Source organism: Chiroxiphia lanceolata, chromosome 10, assembly GCF_009829145.1.
Source record: "Chiroxiphia lanceolata isolate bChiLan1 chromosome 10, bChiLan1.pri, whole genome shotgun sequence".
Taxonomy (NCBI): Eukaryota; Metazoa; Chordata; class Aves; order Passeriformes; family Pipridae; genus Chiroxiphia; species Chiroxiphia lanceolata.
Window position 1 is genome coordinate 2256542 of NC_045646.1, and position 24010 is coordinate 2280551.

At 42.4% G+C, this 24010-nt stretch overlaps 1 long non-coding RNA gene across 3 annotated transcripts in view; it reads left to right on the forward strand.

Annotated features, from left to right (window-relative positions):
- LOC116791902 overlaps nt 1–24010 on the forward strand; it is a 39004-nt gene continuing 14994 nt past the window's right edge. Inside the window, exons 1-7 of one of the 3 annotated variants that reach the window (XR_004358901.1) lie at nt 1–714; nt 1885–1989; nt 2906–2972; nt 3178–3231; nt 4730–4858; nt 18957–18960; nt 21657–21819. This is a non-coding gene — a long non-coding RNA (uncharacterized LOC116791902). Of the gene's footprint in view, nt 1990–2905; nt 2973–3177; nt 3232–4729; nt 4859–18956; nt 18961–21656; nt 21820–24010 lie in introns of all 3 variants that reach the window. The other 2 variants (XR_004358899.1, XR_004358900.1) reach the window with 2 other exon arrangements.

Consider the following 24010-nt stretch of genomic DNA (forward strand, 5'->3'; position numbering starts at 1 on the left):
CGTTTATAAAGCTGCAGCTGTATTTCTTATTAAATAACTTTGCCGGCATTTTAATATGCGATTAATTCGGTGTTAAAAGACCCGAACATCCCTCTGAGCGTTTCCATGGAATGCAGGAGCCGTGGTTTCGATGGATGCCGGAGGGAAAAGCTCCCTGAAATGCATTTTGTGAACACCAGATGGCACTTGGATCCCACGGACGGGGCAGGAGCCCAGCCTGGACGTTCCCTGCACCACGGGAGCATTTCAGGGAAGGATTTCATTAGAAAAGCAGGAGAAACCACAAGAAGGGAGAGGGAACCCCAGAGCTGGAGGCAGAACTGCAGGTGGAGTGTCCCTAGAGGGGACAAAAATCCATCCCAGGACACAAACCATATCTAAGGCCATAATGCTACCCAGTTCTAACATTCCTGCAAGTTTCTGTGGTTTTTTGCCATTAATACAAGTTTGTAAGCTGAATTTCCCTCTTTTTCTTATCCATATTATCTTGTCTATTATTTTCCATTCTCTTGTCCTGTTCCTGTTGCAGCTCTGAGCAGGTCCACGGGCTGGGGAAGGGCAGAGAAATCAAGTGTTTGTTCACAGAAATCCTCCTGGGAAGGGGCAGGTCTCCCATTCCCCTCTTGTCCTTAATATGAAGCTACAGAACTCATGTGAGCTGGAAACTAAACACGCTTGGAAGGGGGAAAATGCACTACAGATGGTTTTTAAAAGGTAAGTTCAAAATCTCTCTCTTGAAAAAGGAGGCAAAAGCTCTGCCTCGTACTGAGGGAAGGGTGACATGAAAACCAACTTGATTTCCCTCAAAATGCAGGATAAAAAAAGCCAAACATTCACCTCTGCCTGCTTTAAATAAATCAGGCTTCGAATAATAAAGTCATGATTTGATCTCAAACAAAAATTTAACTCGGAAATAGAGGAAACAAGAAGGGGAGTGATTTCCCATTCCAGTGAGTTATGACAGGCTCATCCATTACAATCAAAACACAAGCAGGGATGGGAAATGGAACTCTAAAAGTGGAAATGCCAGCCCCAAAAAATTGCTCCTCGGTGATCCCATTGTGCTGTAAATTTGATTGGGCTGTAACTTCTCGACAATTATGAACAACAATTATGCATTTTTATTAGTCCCTGTAAATTAGGGAAGGTTTTACTGTTGAGTTATGGGAGAGAGGGAAGCCCAAACATATGGTTGAGATCTTCAGAGTTCTCCACATCAGAGAAAGAAATGATCATCCCTCACTTAATTCATACCATGTTTAACAGTGGATTATTTTCCTGCAGAGATTTACCACACTCTCAGGGACAGCCAGAGGGGTAACCTTTCCTGGACCTTTGGGAAATATTTGCTTTAATCCTCACTAAAAAAACAAACTCTGCTTTAGTTTTCTGTCTTTTCTTCTTTTAAAATTTAGCTCGATTACTGAATATTGAAAATCTCCTTGTAAAATTTATGAACATCTCAAGATGAACCCTTCAGCTTTCCCAGCTTTTTAATTATCTCAGCTGCGCCTTTCCAGGAAACTTGATTTTATTCCTGAGCAGTTCATTGTTAGAAACCCAGAATTTTTCTCTGCAAACCTATAGTTTTCAGCTCCTTTTGTGTCCCTCTGATTCCTGCCTGGAAAAATAAAATTCCAGGGGACTCTAATTACCCTGAGAGGCATTTTCTTGGTGGAGGGATGAGGATGGTGATGACCAGCACAGCCATTCCTGCATCCAGCTGGAGGCACTGGGATGCAAATGGGATTTACAGAGGCTGTGCAGTGTCTCCTTCCACTCTCAGGGAAGGTGCCAGAGGTTGGGTAACCTTTCCTGGGCCTTTGGGAATAAAGGTGCAGCCAGGGTGTGATGATTCCTGGGAATGAGGTGCTTCCTCAGCAGGATTCTGCCAAATTCTGGGATGAGACAAGCACGAGGAGAAGACCTTCCTGGAGGGAACTGCTCAGGCCTCAGGAGCAACCACTGGGACAAATTAAATCTCTTATGGTGGCTCAGACTTTATTCTCCTCTATCCTTGGCAGATCCAGAATATGCACCCCAAATTTTAAAAGAGTTTCTCTAGATTTCCACAATCTGAAGCAGGAATTGATCTGCTGTCTGTATGCACTGTTGTTCAGGGGAAATCTTCCCATGGGAGCACCAGTCTTCTTCTGTGGATTTTGGGCTTTTGGGGGGTGGATAATAATATTTTTTTTTCACCAATATCCAAATAGAAAAAAAAAATCCCAAATATTTAGGGCTTTGGATCAATAATTAAAACAATAAACCCAAAATATTCAAGATAATTGGAAAATAATTAAAAATACAACTCCACAAGCTTGTTTATCCCAGGGGAGCCTTGTTCTTCCCCAACTCTCGGTGGTAACTGAGTCCAAAGAGTGATGGTGTGGCTGTTGATAGGGATCAGTCTTTCCATCAGGCAGAATAATCATGTCAAATGAAAGAGAAAAAACCCCAGCCTCTAAATGTTTCTCATGCATGAGGCACCTTGAGCCTGTCAGGAGAATAATTGCCAAACGATGCAGCAACACCGACTCGCTGGGCTCTGTGTCAGCTCCAACTGGGAGGGAAATAATACACTGAATTTAAGGGTCGAGGTTCCTTGAATTCCAACGTGGTTTTAATGAAATACTTCACCTGTCACAAGTGCCAAAACTTGTCATTATTATACAGTCACGTCAAGGGAGGGCTGAGCATCCTTTACCCAACTTGTTCCTGCATCCCAAACTACCCGGAGCAACCCTCTGTCAGAGGGAATCTGATCTTCCCAAAGGAAAAACAACAGTACTCCAAATAGCAGGAAAAGAGGAGCCTCAAAGGGAAGGAAGAAAGTTTTCTGAAGTGCCCGGTTCTTCCCCAAATTTATGGGCTGGTTTTAAATCTCACTTTTGTGCTGTTGTAGGATTTCAGTCCCCAAATTTGAAAACTCCTGAGGGATGGACACGTTGAAAACATTAATCCACCTACAGGTGAGCAAAGGTAGAGCTGGTTTGCAAGGGAGGAGATGAAGGGATGTCATGGGAAGTTATCCTATCAGGTTTTCCTATCAGGAATGATAAGTCAAGATTGTTTTTTCCCTGTTTGAAAATGAGTGCTGGGGATTTGCAGAGATGAAGAAATAAAAAGGTTCCCAGCCCTGACTCTCCAACCGATCACATTTTGTGCTTCCTGCAGGAATATGATCCTATAAATTTCAGCCTCGCAGGACAGGATCCTCAGACAGCATCAGTAAGGAAAACTCCATGAATATCGGGGAGATAATGTAGTTTTGGGCAGTGAAATGTCTGACAGAATTGATATTTTGATGTTCACAGATCTGTTGGTACAGTCTGTCTTCCCCTTAAAATCTTTGGGGCAAAACCAGCTAATAAAGGCTGCAATATTCACAATAATGGGGCAAAACCAGCTAATAAAGCTTGCAATATTGACAATAATGGTGCAAACGAGTCCTGTGCTGACCAGGACAGGGAAATCCAGCCCTCACTCCCTTGGGGAATATTTGTTCACCAAGAAAATTTCCTTGTAAACCTCTTTGATTGTAAAGCATTGCATCAGCCTGTCTGCTCGTCATTCCAATCATCAACTCCTCTGTTTCTCGTTCCAGAATCACTTTAGAGCCAAATAATGGGAATTACCCATTAATTTGCTCCACTTCTCCCACGCTCAGCACCAGGAGGAGTCCAATCCCCTGCATCAAACCACAGCCAGAGCAGAAAGAATCAGTTTTCCTTCTTTGGAAGCAGCAGTAACGATGGGAAAACAGGGAAAGGGCAGGCAGGGAGAAAATCTTTGGTAGTGAGCCTCCCCTTGCTACCATTTCCAGAAGGATCCAGCTGGAAGGTTTAGGAGCAGCAAATTGGCATTTCTGTGCTGTGGAGCATGTCCAGGGGGTAAATCCAGAGCCAAGTGAGCTCATTAGAGCTGGCACAGCATGGAGCAGGGATGGCCCTGCCCTGGGGCAGCAGGGAATTGGCATTTGGATGCTCCAGCAGAACTCCAGGGGCATCACTTATCACCGGGGGTGCTGGTCAGAGGTGCTACCTCGGGAAATCCGGGATGGATTCGTCTGGTGCCAAATTCCCTGGAGATCTGCAAGTCTGGTGGGAATGGAAAAATTCCATGGGGGGGATAAATGGAGATGCTGTGAGAGGAAAATAAGTTGGAGTGGTTTTGTGTGGTAAAACAGTTCACTTTGACTAAGGAACTTCATGATATATCTTAGTGGACTTGGTGGTATCCAGCTGAAGGTTGGACTTATCTTGGAGGTCTTTTCCAACCTTAATGAATCTGTGATTCCATAGCAGACACCAGCAGGGACCACACCTGGAGAGGTCTTTCCATTTTTTTCCGTTTTCCCTGGATAAATCTTCCTGGAGTGTCTCCATCCATGGAGATATTCAAAAGCCACTTGGACAAGGGCCTGGGCAGCCCAGTCTGGGTGGCTCTGGCTGAGCAGGGGGGACCTCCAGGGCTCGCTCTGGTGAGCCTGTGAAAGGCAGGGCCTCCAGGAATTCCCATTTTGGACTCCTCTGCCTCTCTGTGCCAAAAGGTCACACTTAAAATGCAGCTTTTGGTATCTTCCTTTTTGAGACTTCAAAATTCTTCAGGTCACTCCGTGTGAGTTATTAAAATGTGTGCTAAAAAGTGAAAGCCCTTACTAATTACGATGTCCTGATTAATGTCAGCAGACAAGTCTGGCAGTTCTAATGAATATTCATATTTTTAGACTGGGAGGCAAGAGTAGCAAGTTTTCCACCCGAGTAGAGACGTGGGGTGGATCAACATCTCCTTGGCTTTGCCTGGTGAGGATTTTGAGTCTTGTTGGAGGCATCAGTTCCCCCTTTACAAACTATGAGTAACCACACACGAGCTATGAGTGTTTATTGCCTAGAATCCCCAAAATTTCTGCCTGAAGGATGAGTCAGGGTTATATAGATATATAAATAGATATATAATATATAAAAATATAATGTATAATATTTAGTGTATGATATAATATATAATATTTAGTGTATAATATATAATATATATATTATATAGTATATAATATAATATTATATAGTATATAGTATATATTATATAAAATTATATATTATATATAATAATTTTATAATATTATTTACATTATACATAAACCTAATGTATATGATATGTATACATTTTTATATATATATACACATATATATACATATATATATAATGAGACTGTTCTTAGCAGCCTGGATTTGTTAAATTCATCCCTGATACAATGAAAATTAGCTTTAAAAATTTACGTGGAGTTTTCCTAATGACCAGTGCAAAATTCCAGCTATCCAAAGTGTAAATTTGGAAATTCCCAAGGTTTTCACCCCAAATCCGAGGGATTTGTGCCATCACCTCTTTCAGGGAGTGAACACCAGTTCATCCTGACAGGTATCCCTGTCTCTTTTCCCACTGGAATGTGCTTGCCAGTCATCTGGAGGTTTTCCGTGGATGTAAATAATTCCTATTGCTCCTGGAATTTGGATGTAGGGAATCCTTCTCTGGCTGCTCCAGCTGCCTCTCAGCTCCCAGAGCCACACGGAGCAATTAGGCTTTTCTATGGAGCCAGATGGATGGAACAGCAGCTCCCATCCAAAAACTCGGGCACATTCCATGGAGCAAAGTGAGACAGGAGAGGCTCCAGTGCTGGGGGAGGTTTGCTGGAAGGTTTTGGCTTTTTTTAATCAAAAAAATATGATTTTTATCGAATTTAATAGATAGCTAATGACAAACCACTCATCTAATTCATGTACATTGTATTAAAATAAACCCCAAATCACCTGAGGAGCTGCTGACCCTCCAGAAATCCTTGTGATTCCTTCCCTCCTTTCCTTCCTTTCCACCCTCTTCTTTAAAAAGAAAAAAAGAGCCACACTTTTTTTATGGGCCTTGAATTGAACCTGAACACTTGGTTTTTTATGAAATGGTCTTTGAGACAGAATGGCCTTAAAAAATAGAATAAAGAGTCATAGAACTGACTTTTTATAGAATGGGGAATTTCTAAGTCATAAAATGACTTTTAAAAATCCTGTAAGTTAAGTTATTTTTGAAAGGTTTTTTTGGGTGCCTGATTAAATATTCCATTTCTATGGATTATTCCCAGCTGTGAGATGTTTCCAGATTATGATCTTATTTCTATCAATTTTGGTTTGTTTTTTTTTTTTTTTTTTTAATTCCTTTGGGATTTGGAGACACTGAAGCAGCAACACAGGGAAAGCCAAACCCAGGAGCTGCAATAATTTCGCTCAGCTTTTTATCCTCACCAGCCTTAACCCACTGGAATGTGTTCCCATTTTTTATATATCATGGAATCACAGAATCATGGAATGGCTTGGGTTGGAGTGGTACCTTAAAGCTCATTCCAGTTGCAGGAAGGGACACTTTCCACTATCCCAGGTTGCTTCAAGCCTGTTCCAACTGGCCTTGGATGCTTAAATAGTAATATTATATTATTATATTACACAAAATAAGAAAAGAGTGATTTGCAGGCAGGCAGCTGCACCATTAATGCCCAAACTGAGCATTCCCTGCATGGAGCCTGCAGGTGATGGTGGTTGAAATGCTTGGGATGGAGGCAGGAATTCCCAGGAACAGGGCAGTGTGTGTCCACAGCGTGCTCCGGGTGAGGAGGCCTGGGGATTGTGCTGGTTATTCTGTCCCTATTCAGAATTCCTTTTGTTTCAGTCAGGCAAAGCTCCTGCTGGAGACAATAGGACTTTTTCTGGCAGCAGGGAATGCTAAACAGGCCCCTCACTGAGCAAACTGCAGCTCTTTTATTCCAACCCGGAGCTGGATGCCACCGATATTCATCGGGACCATAACGGGCTGTTCTTCCAATCACAGGCTTTATTTAAAAGAAAAAAAACAAGTTTAGCTTAAATATTAGCACTTCTTCCTCTCTTTATCCACAGCATCCCTGCAGACTGTGGGATCCAGGGGGGTTGCAGCCCCCGGCCCCTCTCCTGTGAAGTCCTCACCTCCCAGGCTGCTGGGAGAGCAGAGCAGAGATTTGCTGACAAACCTTTTCAGCCTAATCCTTTATTATCTGAGCACAGTCAAGAGCCCACTTCACATGAAATATTTGCTGCTACAGATGGCAGAGCCTGAGCCTGAGCCAAGAGCAGTGTAAAAATACATTTATTCCAACACAGAGCCCTTGGCCAGCCCCGTTTGCTCCATTTGTCGTGGTACAGGAGGGATCCTCCACCATGGTTCAAATTCATTAAAGGACCACATGGACAAAACTGGCCTGTTTTAATCAAATGTCACAATCACAGTGCACAATTTGTGTGCATAGAATAAGGAGAAAGCTGGTTATGGGCTCTTGGGTTGATTGATCTGTTGCTCTCCACCATGTTCTTGTTAAGCCATTCCTTTTTATAACTCTATTGCTGGGAAACTTTCAAACTTCCTCTCTCTGAAAACAGTCCTGATCCAGATTTGGAATTGTTTGTCCCTCTTTCCAAATCTGACTGATTTAGCAAACAATCTGGGTGTATTTTTCCCAACTGTAACCTTGTCTTTGGCCACTGCACTGAGACCTGGGAAGATGCAAAGCTCTCCGTGCCCAGCTTCAGGTAATTCCCCAATATCTTGCAAAACTGGAGCAGCTGAGCTTGGGGTTTCTCCCAACCCACCTGCACAGCCAAAATTGAATTTCCCAAGACTCTGAGCTGCATCCCATGAGGATGATCTTTTAATTCCTCTCTTCAGCTGTGTTGTTACATTCCCTCCTGCAGATCCATTGCTCTCACATTTACTGTCACAGTGGGTGGCTACAATGGTGACAAAGAACTGGGCAAAGGGAAAAATTCCTGTGTCTCATATTCCATAGGTGTGGTGCTTTGTCAAAACCCTTTCATTTCCAGAAGCAAAACACCTGATAAACGTGGTTATTAAAATATCCTCCAGGTTTGGGGTTTTTTTTCCCCCCTCTGAAGTGTTATTTCCACTTTCTGTCCCTTTAATGAAAAGCAGCAAACAGCTGTTGAGAGGTAATAACATCCCAGACCTCTGCTTTCATGCATCAGTGTGCCCAAGGATATGGAAATCTTTAATGGAATAAAAGATATTCTTAGGAAATGGACTCTCAGGCTTCAGTTATGAGAAAATTTAAAATTGCACCCATATTTTAACAGGAAAAAAACCACAAACTTTTTCTCTTCTTATCTTTGTGATGGTGTTTCTTAATGCCATAGGAACTCATGGTTGCTTTATTCCATAAAGTAATTACCTTCTGAAGTCATTCATATGTTCAGATAAAGACAAATAAGCATAAAATTGCTTATTATGTTGGTTTCTACAAGGGCAGAGTTCATGCCTTTCCCACTATCTCTACATTTTATAGGATCATAGGATGGTTTGGGTTGGAAGAGACCTTGAAGATCATCATATCCCAGCCCCAGGGACACCTTCCACTATCCCAGTTTGCTCCAACCTGGCCTTGGACACTCCCAGGGGTGGGGCAGCCACAGCTTCTCTGCCCAACCTTCTGTGCCAGGGCCTCCTCACCCTCCCACGGAAGGATTCCTTCCTAATATTCAATTTAAAGCTGGTTTTGACAATCCCACTCCTTGGAGTTGTACTAAGTTCCTTTGGAAGTGTAATTGTTGCAAAAAAAAGCAAAGGAAAAGGCCCCTTTCCAAATGATCAGAACAAATGCTCTGATAAACCTCATCATGGTTTTTTTTTCCCCCTTTGTATATTTAATTAACGATTTTGTCTGAGATGCTGATGGTTTGATTTAAAATCATTATGAGAAACTGAATACTTTCCCAAAAAAGAGAGAAACAACTCACACAGCTCCGAGAAATCCCCCAGGCAGGATTGGGAATGAAAGTGCTCCTGGATTTCTTTTCCTGAGGTACCTGAATGCATCCCAATAATTATGCCCTTTTCCCAACTGCAGCCCAGCCCTCCAGCAGTTTGATTAGAAAATAAAACAACTTGAAGGGAACAGACTGGAAATATGAAGCTGAGGGACACTGAGCTGCACGAGAGCAAGGCAATGATGGAGGAGGTTCCTCCTTCTTCAACCCTGGGTTTAATTCCAAACTCTCTTCCCAGAACAAAAGCACACACTTGACAATGATTTGTCTGATTTCTGCACCACCATATTCTGGGCAGGAGCCCAGCTCCTACTAAAAATGAAGCAGTAGCTGCAAATGTTCAGACAATGCAAATGTAACTTCTCCATGGCTTTATTTTCTCCTCTCCAGGTGAGAGGCAACTTTCAAATAAATTAAAATTATGACGTTCCAGGAGTCATCCCCACTGCAAACAGAATTAGACTGGCAGCAAATCACAGGATGCTGCTTTGGAAAAGGCCTCAAAAATGATAATTTCCCAGGAATTTTCTTCTGTGGGGAAGGCTGAGACTCTTTAATCAGCTCTGGGTTTCCCAGTTGCGGTTTAGTAAGAGCAGGATTCCCGTTTCTGCTGGGCCAGAATCATCCAGAGCAACTTTGCTGCTCTTTGGGGGGTTCCTTCAGCTCCCCAAAGCTTCTCACAAGAAGCAGAATTTGGCCCCAGATTGGCTGGAATTAATCTGGGATAATGTCAGTGGTTGGCTGTGATGATTTACCCCATAAAATGCAGCTGGTTGGGAATCAGTCACTAATGCAAGAAATCTGGGAATTAATGGAGGGAAAGCAAGGCCCTGCATTTTCAGCTGCTTTCACTTTTGGCCTAATTAAACGTCTGTAATGCAGCCCAAAATTAAAGGGAAACCTCATAATTGGTGTTTGAGACGAGGGGAAGTTTGAAGAAAAGGCAGGAAGGGTTTTGTGCTTCCAGCCCCAGCTCTCAGCTGGTGTTTTAGGATTGGAAAAATAGAGTGATCTGAGGAGTTTGGAGTTCATTTCACTCACAGCAAATAACAACTTTTGCCTGGTGCAGGAAGGTGAGTTGTAATAATCTTTCAGTGCTTTTGGACTAGAATATGATAAACTCATATTTAGCTCAATTAAACTCAAGAATGGGGGAATTGCTCTTCCAATATACAATTTTATTCAGATTTCTGACTACCTGACTCCTCCTACATCAGCTGCTTCATATTTTCTGTTGTTTGTTTGTTTGTTTTTTTTTAAAGTACAATTCTATTCCTTTTCAGATGTGACCTTTTACATTTTTATTGTGATTTAATAATAACATTAATGTGCTTATTTTACAAGCACCTCTCCAAGTGACATTGTGTTGCTGTAGTTGTTAAGAGTTGATTTAAAGAACAAGTTTTTGGCTTCAACTATTTATTTAAATGTCTCATCTTTAAAAGTTGTAATTTTTATAGAATCCAGGCCATCTTTCTAATAATTATATCCCAAATCTGCTGCCTTATTAACAGTGGGGATCTACTCAGAGACGTTCATTGTAAGGTCAAAAAACTGGGATCTTACTCTGGATCTCATTTAAAAAAAAATATCTGGAATCTTTTTTAAAAAATGCAAAGCTCCCTTATTTTTATAAACCAGGTTTTCCCTGGAATCCCAAATTGGGATTGACTACATTTAGTCATCTGCAACCTATTGGCCTTAAGTAAAATACCATTGTAAACAAATTTGGAAGGTTAATTTTCAGTTTGGAGTTCATTCATTGACTTTTCCAGACGATCCAATGCGGGAAACCAACCAGGAAATGTCTCTTTAATTTACTAGTTATTGACAATACTCTCTACATAATTACCATGGAAAATGTAGTGTTTCAGTATTTTTATTCTAAAGGAAAAGACCCCAAATTTAGATATAATTGCAAAGCTCAGTTGAGCATAAAAAATGGGGAATTTCTTTCCAATACACAATTTTTTTCAGATTTCTGACTACCTGACTCATCTCCTGCATCAGCTGCTTAACACTTTGAGTTTTTTTGAAGTACAATACTTCTGTGTTTCTTTCTCAGTATGACCTTTAACATTTTTATTGTATTTTAATAATAACATGTGGAGTATTGCAGGAGAACTTAACCAGTGGTGGTGGAATATTTTGCTCTCCTCTTTCTCATCGTGTTGTTCCATTTCTTTAATGCTGTAGCTGGTAAATCTTACCGAGATGTTGTAATTAGTAACGAGCAGTTAATGCATTGATTGAGGAGATGGTGTGATTGGAGAAGCTGTGCAAGCTCTGGGAGTGTTTATTCCCAATAATTGAAGGAGTGGGCTGTAATTTCTGGGAGAGATTTCCTGCAGAAACATCCCAGTGATCCAATGAAGGAAGTTGTGTCAGCTCGTGAATATTTACAAGACTTAAAGAATAAATTATAGAAAAAATAAAAATAAAAGCAAAAAAAAAAAATCCACCCTTTTGGATTCCCACCAACACTCAGTTTTTGGTTGTGTAAGAACAACTAGAGGGAAGGGTAAATAGTCTGGAAATCCAGATGGTGCTGAAGCTGCTCCCAAAATGGGTGTTTGTGTCTGTCATCTCTGCAGTGGTTATTCAGCACATCTGCTTTCTTTGGGAAGAAGTTGGAAGCAATTTTTTAAGGCTCCTGTTTGTAATTTCCAATGGAATTATTCCCTCTCCTGAGGGTCTCTCCTGCAGGACAGCCCAGCCTGAGGATGGTGGAAAGGAGGAGTTACAGAGACCTGGTGTGGGATATGTGGGATTTGGGGCTGCCCAGGGCAGAGGGAGTCTCTGGAAGAGCAGGTGAAATGGGTTTTGTCACCTGCAGCAGGAACCTGGATATTTTCAGGAAAAAAAAATAGTCTCTCTGGCAGCATTTTTAATTTTTTGGCTTGCTCAGGTTGCTATATTCCTGCTGATTTTTAGTCTCAATTCTTAAATTTCTATTATTTTTATGATTTTGTTAACAAGGACAGGGAGGTTGTCTGCAAATATCTGATTTTTTTCTTTTGCTGGGTGGAGAGAATGGAATGAGAGAAGAGCAACAACGTCCATGAGGGCTGAGAGCTGTTCATCTCCTTTTCCCACTCATTGTGACAAAAGTTTCCCACTCATCCCAACAAATCTTTGCTCAGTTACAGTTAATGCCAGGCTGGAGAATTACCTGGATAATCTCAGTTAATATATGAATTTATTAATATTTCAAAGGACAAGAAGGCAAAGAAACTCTTTTCCATATCCAAAAGTGAGACACACGAGCCCAACTCTACACAGTCCTCACTCCTACTTTTCCCACAAATGACATTACTGATAATCAGCATTATTTAAATTATTGATGTTCTACCTGAGGGTTTCTGGCGTGTGCAATTTTTGAGGGGTGTTTTTGAGCGAGGAGGAAAAGTCAAGCTGGAGATGTTTTGCAGCCAAACTTTAACTATGTGTCCCCAGCCAGCAAGAGGCTCTCCAGGTGAGGCGTAATGAGATATCTGAATCTTTTGGAATTAATAAATGCTCTGGAAGCAGCCCTTGTATAAGAGTAGAGATGGCTCTCAAGATATCAGAGGGGGAAGATTGATGGGCTATGCAGATGCTGCTGCCATTAAAAAGACCTTCAGAAAGAAACAAAGTAGGATTGCTGAAAGTGTGGTTTGAAAATTAATGCCTGACTTTGAAAACAAATTGATGCCCCCCCAAGATAATTGAAAAAGCTCGAAAAAACAATCAGGGAAGAACCAAGTGAGACTCTGGGAGGGACAAACAAAACCCCCAGATAGAGGAAGTATTTAAATTCTCTTTCCAGAGCACTGAGAGATTTCTCCTGTCTGAGGCTAATTTTTTTTTTTTTTTTTTGTTTTTGTGGTTTTTTTTGGGTGTGTGTGGTTTTGGTTTTGTGTTTTTTTTGTTTTGTTTTTGTTTTTTTGTTGTTTGTGGTGTTTGTTTTATTTTTGGTGTTTTGTTTTGGTGTTTTGTTTTGGTGTTTTGTTTTGGTGTTTTGTTTTGGTGTTTTGTTTTGGTGTTTTGTTTTGGTGTTTTGTTTTGGTGTTTTGTTTGGTGTTTTGTTTTGGTGTTTTGTTTTGGTGTTTTGTTTTGGTGTTTTGTTTTGGTGTTTTGTTTTGGTGTTTTAGTATATCAAAACTGCCAATAATCTTTATGTAATCAAACATTATTTGTGGCATTTAAATAAAATGTAGCCCTGCTAAAATGTCAGTTGACTTCAGCAGGAAGGGAAGGCTCATAAATTATGGGGTTGGTATAACACTCTCCTACTAAGACTGTCCACACTTTCCATGATAACTGGCCAGGAATTATTTCTACTTCTTGAATTCCCATCTTTTCTAACTTTTTTGGGGGTCAAAAGCCTTTTCCAGCCCAAAGCTGAGGCTTTCCCTGAGTCTCTGGAGAAGGGTGTGGGATCTGCAGGTGCCCATTGCTTTCCTGACAGCAGCTTCATGACTCCAAGTCTCCCCCGTTCCCTGGGTTTTATATTTTACATGTTTTTCTTAGTTCAGGCTGAGATTTGAGAGCATCAGCACATTTCCTAAAAGTCTGAGGGTTACCTGAGGCAGGGCTGAATGTAAAAGGGAATATCTTCATTTAAACTCTACACTGGGAGCTGATTTAGTGTCTGTAGTAATTTAAACCCCCTAAAAAAGAGAGAGAGCCCCCACTTTAACCTGCCCTTCAACACTTGGAAAGCCCTGGTGAGTTTTTTTTATAGATTTACAACAGGAGAAAAAACAATTTGCCACTCTGAGGATGCCCCTGGAAGGGGGAGCTGGGAGGGTGCTGGAGGCATGAAGGCAGTTTTAAGCTCGGGATGCTCTGGGGAATATTTTGAGCAGTGTCAGGGCAGCAGGAACAGGATCTGCTGAGTAATCCCCACAACAACTATTTGTGTACTTATTTTTAAATGCATTTCTCGCCTCAACCCCGACACCTTCAGGGAATCATTTAATTTCCTATTTAATTTGAGATGTTGCAAACGCCTTAAGGTTGCTCTAAATTATGTATAGAACTATAAGTTCCAGTTTCTCTCCTTTTGCTGGGCGTGGATTTCGTTTGGAACTGAAGATGCTGCAGAGCCCCAGTTGAGCAGGACACGGGCTTGTTTCCTTTGCAGGATTTTTGTTTTGCTCTCTGCAATCAGCAGCTCTGAAAGGTGTGAAATGTTTTATGTTTCACCGCAGAGTAATCTCCATGTTAAACAGCTCGTTGTGAAATCCTGCTCATTTGGGAGGCATTCGAACAGGGAGGCACAAAGTCCTGTATTTAGACTTTTACAGATGCTATTTCCATGAGTTCTTTGCTGCTTTTCTGAACTAATATTGTTAATGCCTATATTCTAATTATTCTATTATTTCTATTCTAATTACAACCCCAAATTGTGAACCTCCTGGGTTCAGAAATACAGTATATTGCATTTTATACAGGAATTCCACTGTCTTTTGATGAACTCAGGGTAATTAATCTCTACAAGGCTCACTCAAACAAGTTTGAGTTGCTGTCAAGACATTTAAACTGAAAGTTTGTTGTTTACAGACTCTTAGGGTTTTTTTCTTTTTACAAACCTTTTTTTTTACATATGATGAAAAGAGAATTAAACCAGTGCGGGTTTCTTATATGTGAAGGAAAACCTGGATAAACAGAGCTTATATTCTCTCTTCCCAATACTTAATGTTATCAGAAGCTTTGCAGACATCACAAAAGGAGCAATCATGAAGCTCTGGTTTATACCACTGCTAAAATAGCTGTAAAGACACTTTTTAATATCTATAAGTCAGTTTTGAGTCTGGATGTTTCCATGTTGTTTCCCTGCAGCTGGGGTTGGTGCCACAGGAGCACTTGGATGGAAACAGATCCCCCTGAAAGGCTGGAGGCATTAAACACTTCTTAATTCCAGTTTAACTGATCTTATAAACCATTAGCAAAGCCTCCTTATACTCTGGGATAATAGAAGTGAAGAAAAAGAATGTGTGTATATATATATATACACCCAAAAGAATGGAATGTTTTAGTGTGAAATGGCATCAAAGGCTGAAAAAATCACTTCTTAGTAGATGCAGTAAATAATCCTGAAGATGAGGCTGAGTGAGGTCAGGGGGATTTACTAAATCTTGCTTATTATTTTGATGAGATGATCTCAGGCAAGTGGAGCTGGTGAAGAGTCTGCACTAGTGAACATTGATTAAAAATGATTGCAGGGATAATACCAGTGATCATCATTAGCAGTGGCTGGGCTGTTACCTCGTTAAAAGCACTTTGTTTTTAGCATCTCCTACTTCAGTCACAGTGGTAGCAGGGAGAGTTGATATCATTTACTAATCAAATATCTGGTTGGTTCACACGCTAGGAGCTGTTCAGCAGCTGCAGGGTGAGAGCTGAGCAGCCTCTCTGCAGGCAGGCTCGGGGACTTGGCCTAATTAGCAAGGTGGAGTATTGGAACACCGAGGGCAATCAGAGAGGTGCTGCCTCAGGGATTGACAGGTAATGACCACGAGGAGATCGTTTGCAGCAGTTGGCAATTAAAGGGGGGATCTCCACCAGCAGAAAACACTGTGGGGGGATGAAAACACTTTGGGGATGAAAATTTGTAGATGACCCCAAGCTGTAGATGACCCCAAGCTGGGGAGGAGTGTCGATCAGCTGGAAGGCATGAGCCACTCCATGCAGGGACACTGAGGTACATGCAGCTCTGAGTTACATCAAAAGAAGGTAAAAAAAATAACTGCCCTGCAGTGGGATTTTCCTGACATCCTTATCTCAGGAAATCTTCCAGGTTGCTTTAGGATTTAAGACTTTGGTTGAGCTGTGCTGAAAACACGTGAGGCAGGTGATGGAACCACGGTCTTCTCAACACAAAGTGTGGGGCATCAACCAAAGGGCATCAGGAGTTTCTTCCAGGGAGTAAATTATCTTTATCCTCTTTTCTTAACGTAAGAAACACCTGGTGGGAGTGGGAAAAACATTGCTACAACGTTTGTACTCTGCTCCAATGATGTTCAGTAGGTATTTCACTAAATATTGTGATGTCGTGGTTGGTTAATACAGAAAGAAATGGAGATACAGAAGGAGGAGCTGTTTTTTTGGGGGGAAGTAATATTTTTAATTTGCATATAAAGACTTGCAATGAGTACAGATACACCCAACTTTCAGGGAGTGGATATGGAGGAATGTAGATTTGTTTTAGGTGATGATGTAAACATCAAGTCTCATATCTGATCTGGTTTTGAGTGGCTGGCAATTGGGAGTCCTGTGCAAGGTTCCAACAGACCACCAAGTATTTTGGCCCTCCCAGGAGCTTCTCTATTAACTAAAGAAATATTCACACAAATTCTGAAGCTTGAGGAGAAAAAAAAGTGTCCTTGTTTCAGCCATGAAGTCACGATGTAGTTGGTATGTCCACGTTTCAAATGGTTAAAACCTTCTGCCTTTGTGTTTTTCTGAAAGCAAATGGAATTTTCTAACGTCTGAAATCCAATATCTGAGAGGTTTATTAGCTCTTTAAAAATGGAGCAGCACAGAACCAGTTTTCCTTCTTAGATTCCTCTGCTAAGAAAGGTTAGAGTGAGCTCAGCTGCACAATAGCAGGGAACACTGTTCTTGCAAAAAAAATCAGCTTGAAAACATTTTCAATGTTTTCATCAGGCCAAGCAGCAGCCAAAAATAAATACAGCATCATTTTGCCTCCATTAGGCAAAAATCTTATTTGTTGCTGCCAACACAGGTTTGTGACTCTTAAATGCGAGGGAACCTTGGTCAGTGGAGAGTCTGGGGTCAAAACCAACTTTTTCTTCCATGTTTTATTCTGGTAGCCTTGTGTTTCCAGGGCTTCCAGTGCTGAGGCAAAACAAAGCTGCTGGGAGCAAATGCTGGAGCAACAATCCTCTGGTAACAGGAGTGTGACAATTTTTCTGAAGCCACAAGTCAGCCACGAGCCTTTTCAATGTTTGAAAAAATACATTTGTAGAAACCAGTGAAAAATGGAAGACCCCATTTCTCTGGTTATCTGTCCACCTATATTTATATAGATTTTATATAGTTTTTTTTTATTTATGTTATCTATAAATACTTAATAGCACAGAATTCTGTGATGCTGTGATATGATCTCCTGCTTGCTCCTTTTTAAGGCTGTAAATAGCATTTTTTGACCCGTGACATGCCACAAGTTGAGCCTGTTGGTGTGTATTCCAGATTAATGAGTCCTTTTATATCATATAAATAAACAGTCTGCTAAGATAGCTGAGAGCATTTGTTAGTTGTAAATGATTTAGACAACAATCTTTAGTGAATAGTTCTTTGGAATGCACTCGTGGGTTGGAAATATTCATGTTGATAAAGACCAGTGAGAGGAGCAGTTCAAATGGAAGGAGAGAGAAAGGAAATATAATTAGCACTTAATGATTTATTAATGGTTTATAAATATATAAACAAGATCATTAGACTAATATCAACAGTTGCAGGCAGTGAAAGGCAGAGAAAAGCCAGCATTGTGGATCTGGGTTAATGTTCCCACAGCTACTTTGGAGTGCTCCCAGTATCCCAGGGGGCCCCAGAGCTGGGTCTGGGGAGCTGAAACTCCTTGGGATGTGTTTCATGGTGTGGTGTGTCCTGCAGCCCAGCTCTGGTGGCCTCAGGGCAGGGGGATCACGGATTTGCAGATGACACTGAGTTGGGGGGGAGTGTCAATCAGCTGGAAGGCAAGAGGGCTCTGCAGAGGGACCTGGACAGGTTGGAGAGTTGGGCTCATTCCAAGGGGATGAGGTTCAACCAGGCCAAGGGCCGGGTCCTGCACTTTGGCCACAACAACCCCCGGCAGCTCCAGGCTGGGCCAGAGGGGCTGGAGAGCAGCCAGGCAGGAAGGGAGCTGGGAGTGGGGATGGACAAGGAGCTGAACAGGAGCCAGAGTGTGCCCAGGGGGACAAGAAGGCCAATGGATCCTGGCCTGGCTCAGGAACAGTGTGGCCAACAGGTCCAGGGAAGTGATTCTGCCCCTGGACTCAGCACTGGTGAGGCCACCCCTGGAGTGCTGTGTCCAGCTCTGGGCCCTCAGCTCAGGAAGGACATGGAGGGGCTGGAGCAGGTCCAGGGAAGAGCAACGAGACTGGAGAAGGGACTGGAGCACAAGTGCTGTGAGGAGAGGCTGAGGGAGCTGGGGCTGTTCAGCCTGGAGAAGAGGAGGCTCAGGGGAGACCTCCTCACTCTCTGCAACTCCCTGACAGGAGGGGGGAGCCGGGGGGGGGTTGGTCTCTTTTCCCAGGCAATGATCAGCAAGACAAGAGGGCTCGGGCTTCAGCTATGCCAGGGGAGGGTTAGGTTGGACATTAGAAAGAATTTCTTTCCAGAGAGGGTGATCAGCCATTGGAATGGGCTGCCCAGGGAAGTGGTGGATTCTCCATCCCTGGAGGTTTTCAAGATAAGTCTGGATGTGGCATCAGTGCCATGGGCTGGGAACCACAATGGTAGTTGATCAAGGGTTGGACTTGATGATCTCAGAGGTCCCTTCCAACCCAGCTGATTCTATGATTCTATGAATTTTGGAATTGTTCAGGTTGGAAAAGCCCTCTGAGATTGACTCCAACCACCCCCCAACACTGCCATCTTCACCACTACCCCATGTCCCCAAGTGCCACGTCCATGTGGCTTTTGACTTCCTCCAGGAAAGTTGACTCCCCCACTGCCCTGGGCAGCCTTTTCTGTGAGAACACAGAACTCTTTTGCCTCAGCTCCTGTACATGATGGATGTGTCCTCATTAAGTTAAGAACATTTAGGCAGTTTCCTGCACACCTGGGGATTGCCTTCCTAAAATAGAAATAACACTTTTCCTGTTGTTGGTGCTTTGGAGAATTTCTCAGCGCTGAAAATTCCTCCAAGACCAACTAAACAGTCTGAAAAGTAACTGAGTTAATTAAACACCTAAATGATATCCCACTTCTGCAGAAATACACCTCTTTGGGCATTAAAAATGGGCCTGTGATGTTTGTTTCAGGAGGATAGAATTCCTTGGATTTTTAGAGGCTTTGCAGAGCATCAGGTGACCAGGAGAGTGCTGATGTACAGAATAAAACATAACTAATTATGGAGTGTAGGTTGCTTAGTGAAGTAAAATTTCCATTTTGTGTAAGGTGGTTCTTGCAGGCCACATCAGGGGTGTGATGCAGTTGGGGATGACTCTGATTCTCAGAGTCACTGTGGGATATTTGACCCATCCAACAAGGCAGGGAAGGCATCCAGGATTAACTGGCCACTTGTTTCCATCAGATCCTCCCTCCTCCCTTTGCCTCCTTCACAACCTGGCCATAAACAGCACATCCCTGGAGTGGGGTGTGAGTGGGCACTGGGGGCCACTTCCCTGAAACTGGAATGGTTTGGGTTAGAAGAGACTGTAAAGACCAAATTGTTCCACCCCCTGCCATGGGCAGGGACACCTTCCACTAGCCCAGGTTACTCCAACCTGGCCTTGGACACTTCCAGGGATGGGGCAGCCACAGCTTCTCTGGGCAACTTGTGTCAGGGTCTCACCACCTTCACAGGGAAGAGTTTCTTCCCAATATCCAAGCTAACTCTGCCCTCTCTCAGTGTGAAGCCATTTCCCCTTGTCCTGTCACTCCAGGCCCTTGGAAATAGTCTCTCTCCACCTTTCTTGTAGCTCCTTCAGGCACTGGAAGGCCCTGAAGGTCTTTAGGTCACCCCAAAGCTTTTCTTCTCCAGGCTGAACAATCCCAATCCTCTCAGCCCTTCCCCAAAGGCTCACTAGGAAGAATTTCTTCCTAATACCTAATCTAAAACTCTCACCAAAAGGTTGTTATTTAATTTTAATTTCCTTGCAGGGTTAAGCCTGATACTTGGTGCTCCACCTGGTTAGTGCAGGGGTTTTATTACCTTTATGACTATATTTGTTCAGCTCACAGCCTGGTCCCCTTTTTGCCTGATAAAAAATGCAATGAGTGTGAATCCATCTGAACAGACATGAAGGGATCAGAGACAGGAGGGGATGTGAAGAGTGAGTGGCTGCTGAGGGCACTTGGTGTGTTCAGCTGGAGCAGAGGAGACTGAGGGGAGACCTCACTGCAGTTCCAACTCTCTTGGGAAGGGAGAGGAGGGGCAGGGACTGAGCTCTGCTCTGGGGGGACCGGGGACAGCACCCAGGGAATGGCTGGAGCTGTGTCAGGGCAGGCTCAGGTTGGATCTCAGCAAAAGGTTCTTCCCCCAGAGGCTGGTTGGCACTGCCCAGGCTCCCCAGGGCAGTGGGCACAGCCCCAAGGCTGCCAGAGCTCCAGGAGGGTTTGGCTGATCCTCTGGGGCACAGGGGGTGACTCTGGGGATGTTCCTGTGCAGGGCTGAGGGTTGGACTGGGTGATCCTTGTGGGTCCCTTCCAACTCTGGGATTCCATCACCCTTTTCTGAGCAGTCTGGTGCATCTGCTGAGTTTGTTATTCCCCTCAGCACGTACCAGAAATGCAGAGGAACCCAAACCCAAAGGGATTTAACTCTGGGACTGACGTCTGTTACTTCAGCTCTGCAAAGAGAAATAAAGGCAGACAGCAGGGACATGATTTGGTTCGTGATTAATAGGGGGAATCATTACAGAATAACCAGCCCTGTGTCACTTCCCTGGATTTAAATGCACCCTCTTCAGCCTAAGCTGCAGTCTGCAAGTCAGGTTGACTTAAACATTTTATTATTGTCATAAATTTAGCAACTAATAACTAGTGGGAAGCGAGTCAGAAACTGCTCCCGGAGAGGAAAAAACCCTCTGAGAATTTCCTTTGAATATTGACTTGGATTCTGATTTTTAAAAATAATATATTACAATTAATTCTGGTCATCTGTCCATATGTAATAAAATCTGAAGCCCAAGACATGAGACAAACTTTGGGGATTTTTGACAATACCCTCAAATTGATCTGAGCCACATCTCTAGTCACCAGGAGTGTGTCAAACAACTTAATGTTGTTCTGTTTGATGAAAATCCTGCTTGCTTACAATGAGGACAGTGGATATATCCTGGGGAATAAGGCTCATCATAAGATCCTACTGCAGAATTAAGGGTGTTCACCACACCTTGGTAGAGGGTTTTAGATCCTGCTTGATGCTGCAGATGTTGCAGTGAGATGAATTCATCCATTTGTCTTAAGGAATAAGCAGGGATCCATCATGTTTCACTGACAAAATTGCCATCTAAGGTAAAATAATAACATTGATTACTGGGGATGGAGAAGAACGAAGGAAAAAAATCGATTTTTAAACATCCCCCGTGCGATTTGGAGAGATTAAAGTTAGATAATTCATAATAAACATAGAAATGGAGAGAATAAATAAGAACCCTCTTTAGACCAATTACCCAGGCTCCATTTTCAGCCTGTAATAAATTCCAGATGACTCCTTAGCAAAAATATAGTTTATGGAGCTATAATATAGGAGCAAGTAGAGAGGCTGGATAAAAACCCTTCCTACATTTCAGCTGGGCTGGGAGGCTGAATAAAGTGGTGCAGCTCATTCTGAGTGTATTTCCATTTAAAAAATATCTGTGCCCTGAGGAGGGTTTGACTCGATGTGTTGCTGTGGTTATCACACAAAATGTCTGACAGGAATATTCCTGTAGCTCTGCCTAATTGCTGGGGCTACCTTTTGATGGAAATCTGAGCTCAAACTACTTGGAATATATCCATAGAAAATACCTTCTTGGGTAAAAAAAAAACAACTAAACACAGAAACCTAAATGCAGCTTTGGGAAATTAGACTTGGGTTTTTTCAACACTTTTTCATTTTTATATTTGTTTCCCCCAAATTAAGAGAGACTGGGGATGAAAGCCATGGTCTAATTTCATTCAGGCTGCAAAATACATCCATTTCTGAGGCAAACTCTCCATCTCTGTGAAGAGCAGATTGGTTTTCAGCAGCAGCTCGTTCCTGCCATCAGCAGAATTGTTGTCAAAACATTCCAGGAGATCATGGTAGGTGAGTCTGGTCATTTCAAGCCATCACTGAAAGGTCAAGGGCTGAGTGTAGAGCTGAAAAAAATAGCTGGATGGTGGATTTTTTGATGTGTATCTCTCCCAGATTGTGTGACACGAGCTCCTGGGTGAAGAGAAGTGACTCTCTTGGAGTTGTGGTGTCATGTGAGGTTTGCCCATCAAACTGTGTCGTGTCACATCACACAATGGGATGTGACAGCTCAGCTTGACATGGCACAGCTCTCCTGGGCCAGCTGGAAAACATCCCATTTAAACAAAGTTTGGGAGAGGCAGCAGGGAAGGGTGTGGGATGAAGGGGAAAGAAAGGAAACCAAGGAAATATTGTTGGAAGGCAGTTTTAATATTAGGATGAAGACTTGAATTTCTTTTTCTTTTTAAAACTCTTTTTAGTTTTTAAATTGGTTTGAGGCTTCCTAATTGAGCCTTGAGATCTGACAGGACAGAATTCCAGCCTTCAGAGTTCATTTAAACAGGGAACAAAAGGAGAGTGAGATACAAACCTTTGGCAAGTGGGAGGAAAATTTGGGAAGATCCTGTGTAAATCTGGAGTGGTTTTGTGGTGGGAGTAAAGAACAGAAATCTCAGGAGCCTCAGCTTGAAGCCTTTGGGAATTCCATCCCCTTTTACATCACTCTGGACACTTTTGTTACTTTTCTACCGAACCTCCAAATTTTTCAAAGCATCGCTTGAATGCAAATGTTGAGGAAAATGTCCTGAATGATCCTGATCATGTACAATTACAACAAACACACAGATGCAGCTGGAAGTTTGATTTTTCTGTTTCTGTGAGCTTCATTCCTCATTAAACCCCGAGCCCGACGTCCTTCGCTTCCATGGGTTTTACTCCGGACTTTACTGATCTTGCCTTTATTGGTTCCAGTGGAGTTCAACAGGCATAAAAAATGAAACTAGAAGGAGAATCAATTCCACATTAATTAGCCAGTGTGCATGATTTTCTGTGCTGCTTAATGACTCTTGTAATCATCTACAACTGTACAAAGTGAGCAACAATCCTACCCAGGCAGGACTAAAAACCTTCAGCAGTGAATTCACCCATTTTACACATTTTAGGGAGTGTAGAATTTTCTATGAAGTCAGATCTAGATTAGAAATGGTGACAGGGAAGTGGTGATTATAAACAGCCTTATATGAGTTCAGACTATTTCCTTTTTCCCAGTAAAAAGTGCTGTGGAAAAGCCCACCCAGCCCCTTCACGAGCTTTCCCAGTTTGGAAAGGATTTGCAGGATAAAGCTCTTGGAATCTCATCTAAAGACCCCTGAAACAAGGGAAAGGTTATTTACAGCTCATTTTAGTGATTGCTTGGCTTGTTTAGTTACTTTTCTTTTTTCCTTTTCAAACCAAAGCAACGCTGGGGAAGGTTTTGCTTTGCAGGAGGAGCCTCAGGGTTCCTCACACTGGGACAGTGGGATCTAAAATCCTTTGGATTTGGCTATATAAACAAATCAGTGCCTAATACACCAGAATTATGGCAGTGGGGGGCTTCTGCTTTTGCTTATTTGGGCCCTCTCTCATGATGCTTATTTTATTTGAGGGCTGGCCTTTATTTTTTCAGACTTTATTCCAAACATACTCCTTATATCAGTCTTCTCATTCCCTTAGTGTTGCAAGACTCATTAACCCTCAGGTTGTGTTCTGGTTTAATAACTATAGAAGGAAACTCCTTTCAAGCCTTTTCCATGCTCCTGTGCTCAGAATTCCCCTGGAATTCCCAGCTGATGATGCTGTTTCACTGTGGTATTCAGTGTTGCTCACACTCCCATCTAAGGGATCCTGCTCTGGGATCTTTTTGTGGCAGATGTGTGAAATGATCTAAAACTTTTCCTTACAGGGATGTTTGATTTCTGTCTGCAGAGTAGGTGTGACTCAGTATTAAGGGTTTGCCTTTGTAATCCATTCAAGATATGAATTGATAGACAGAAGTACAGTAAGTGAATGTATTTTGTAATAAAATATGCATTCCTGAATGAGGATAAAACCATAATCCTTTTTATGTTTAATATTTACCTCTCCTTTTATCCCAGGAACACAATGAGAGTGATTGCTTAGATACAGATGACATTATGGTCTGTCTTTGCAGTACTTTTTTTCCCCCCTTTAACTGTGCATTTACACATGAATGGGCCATTGGCTCTAAATGGCAATAAGATCACAG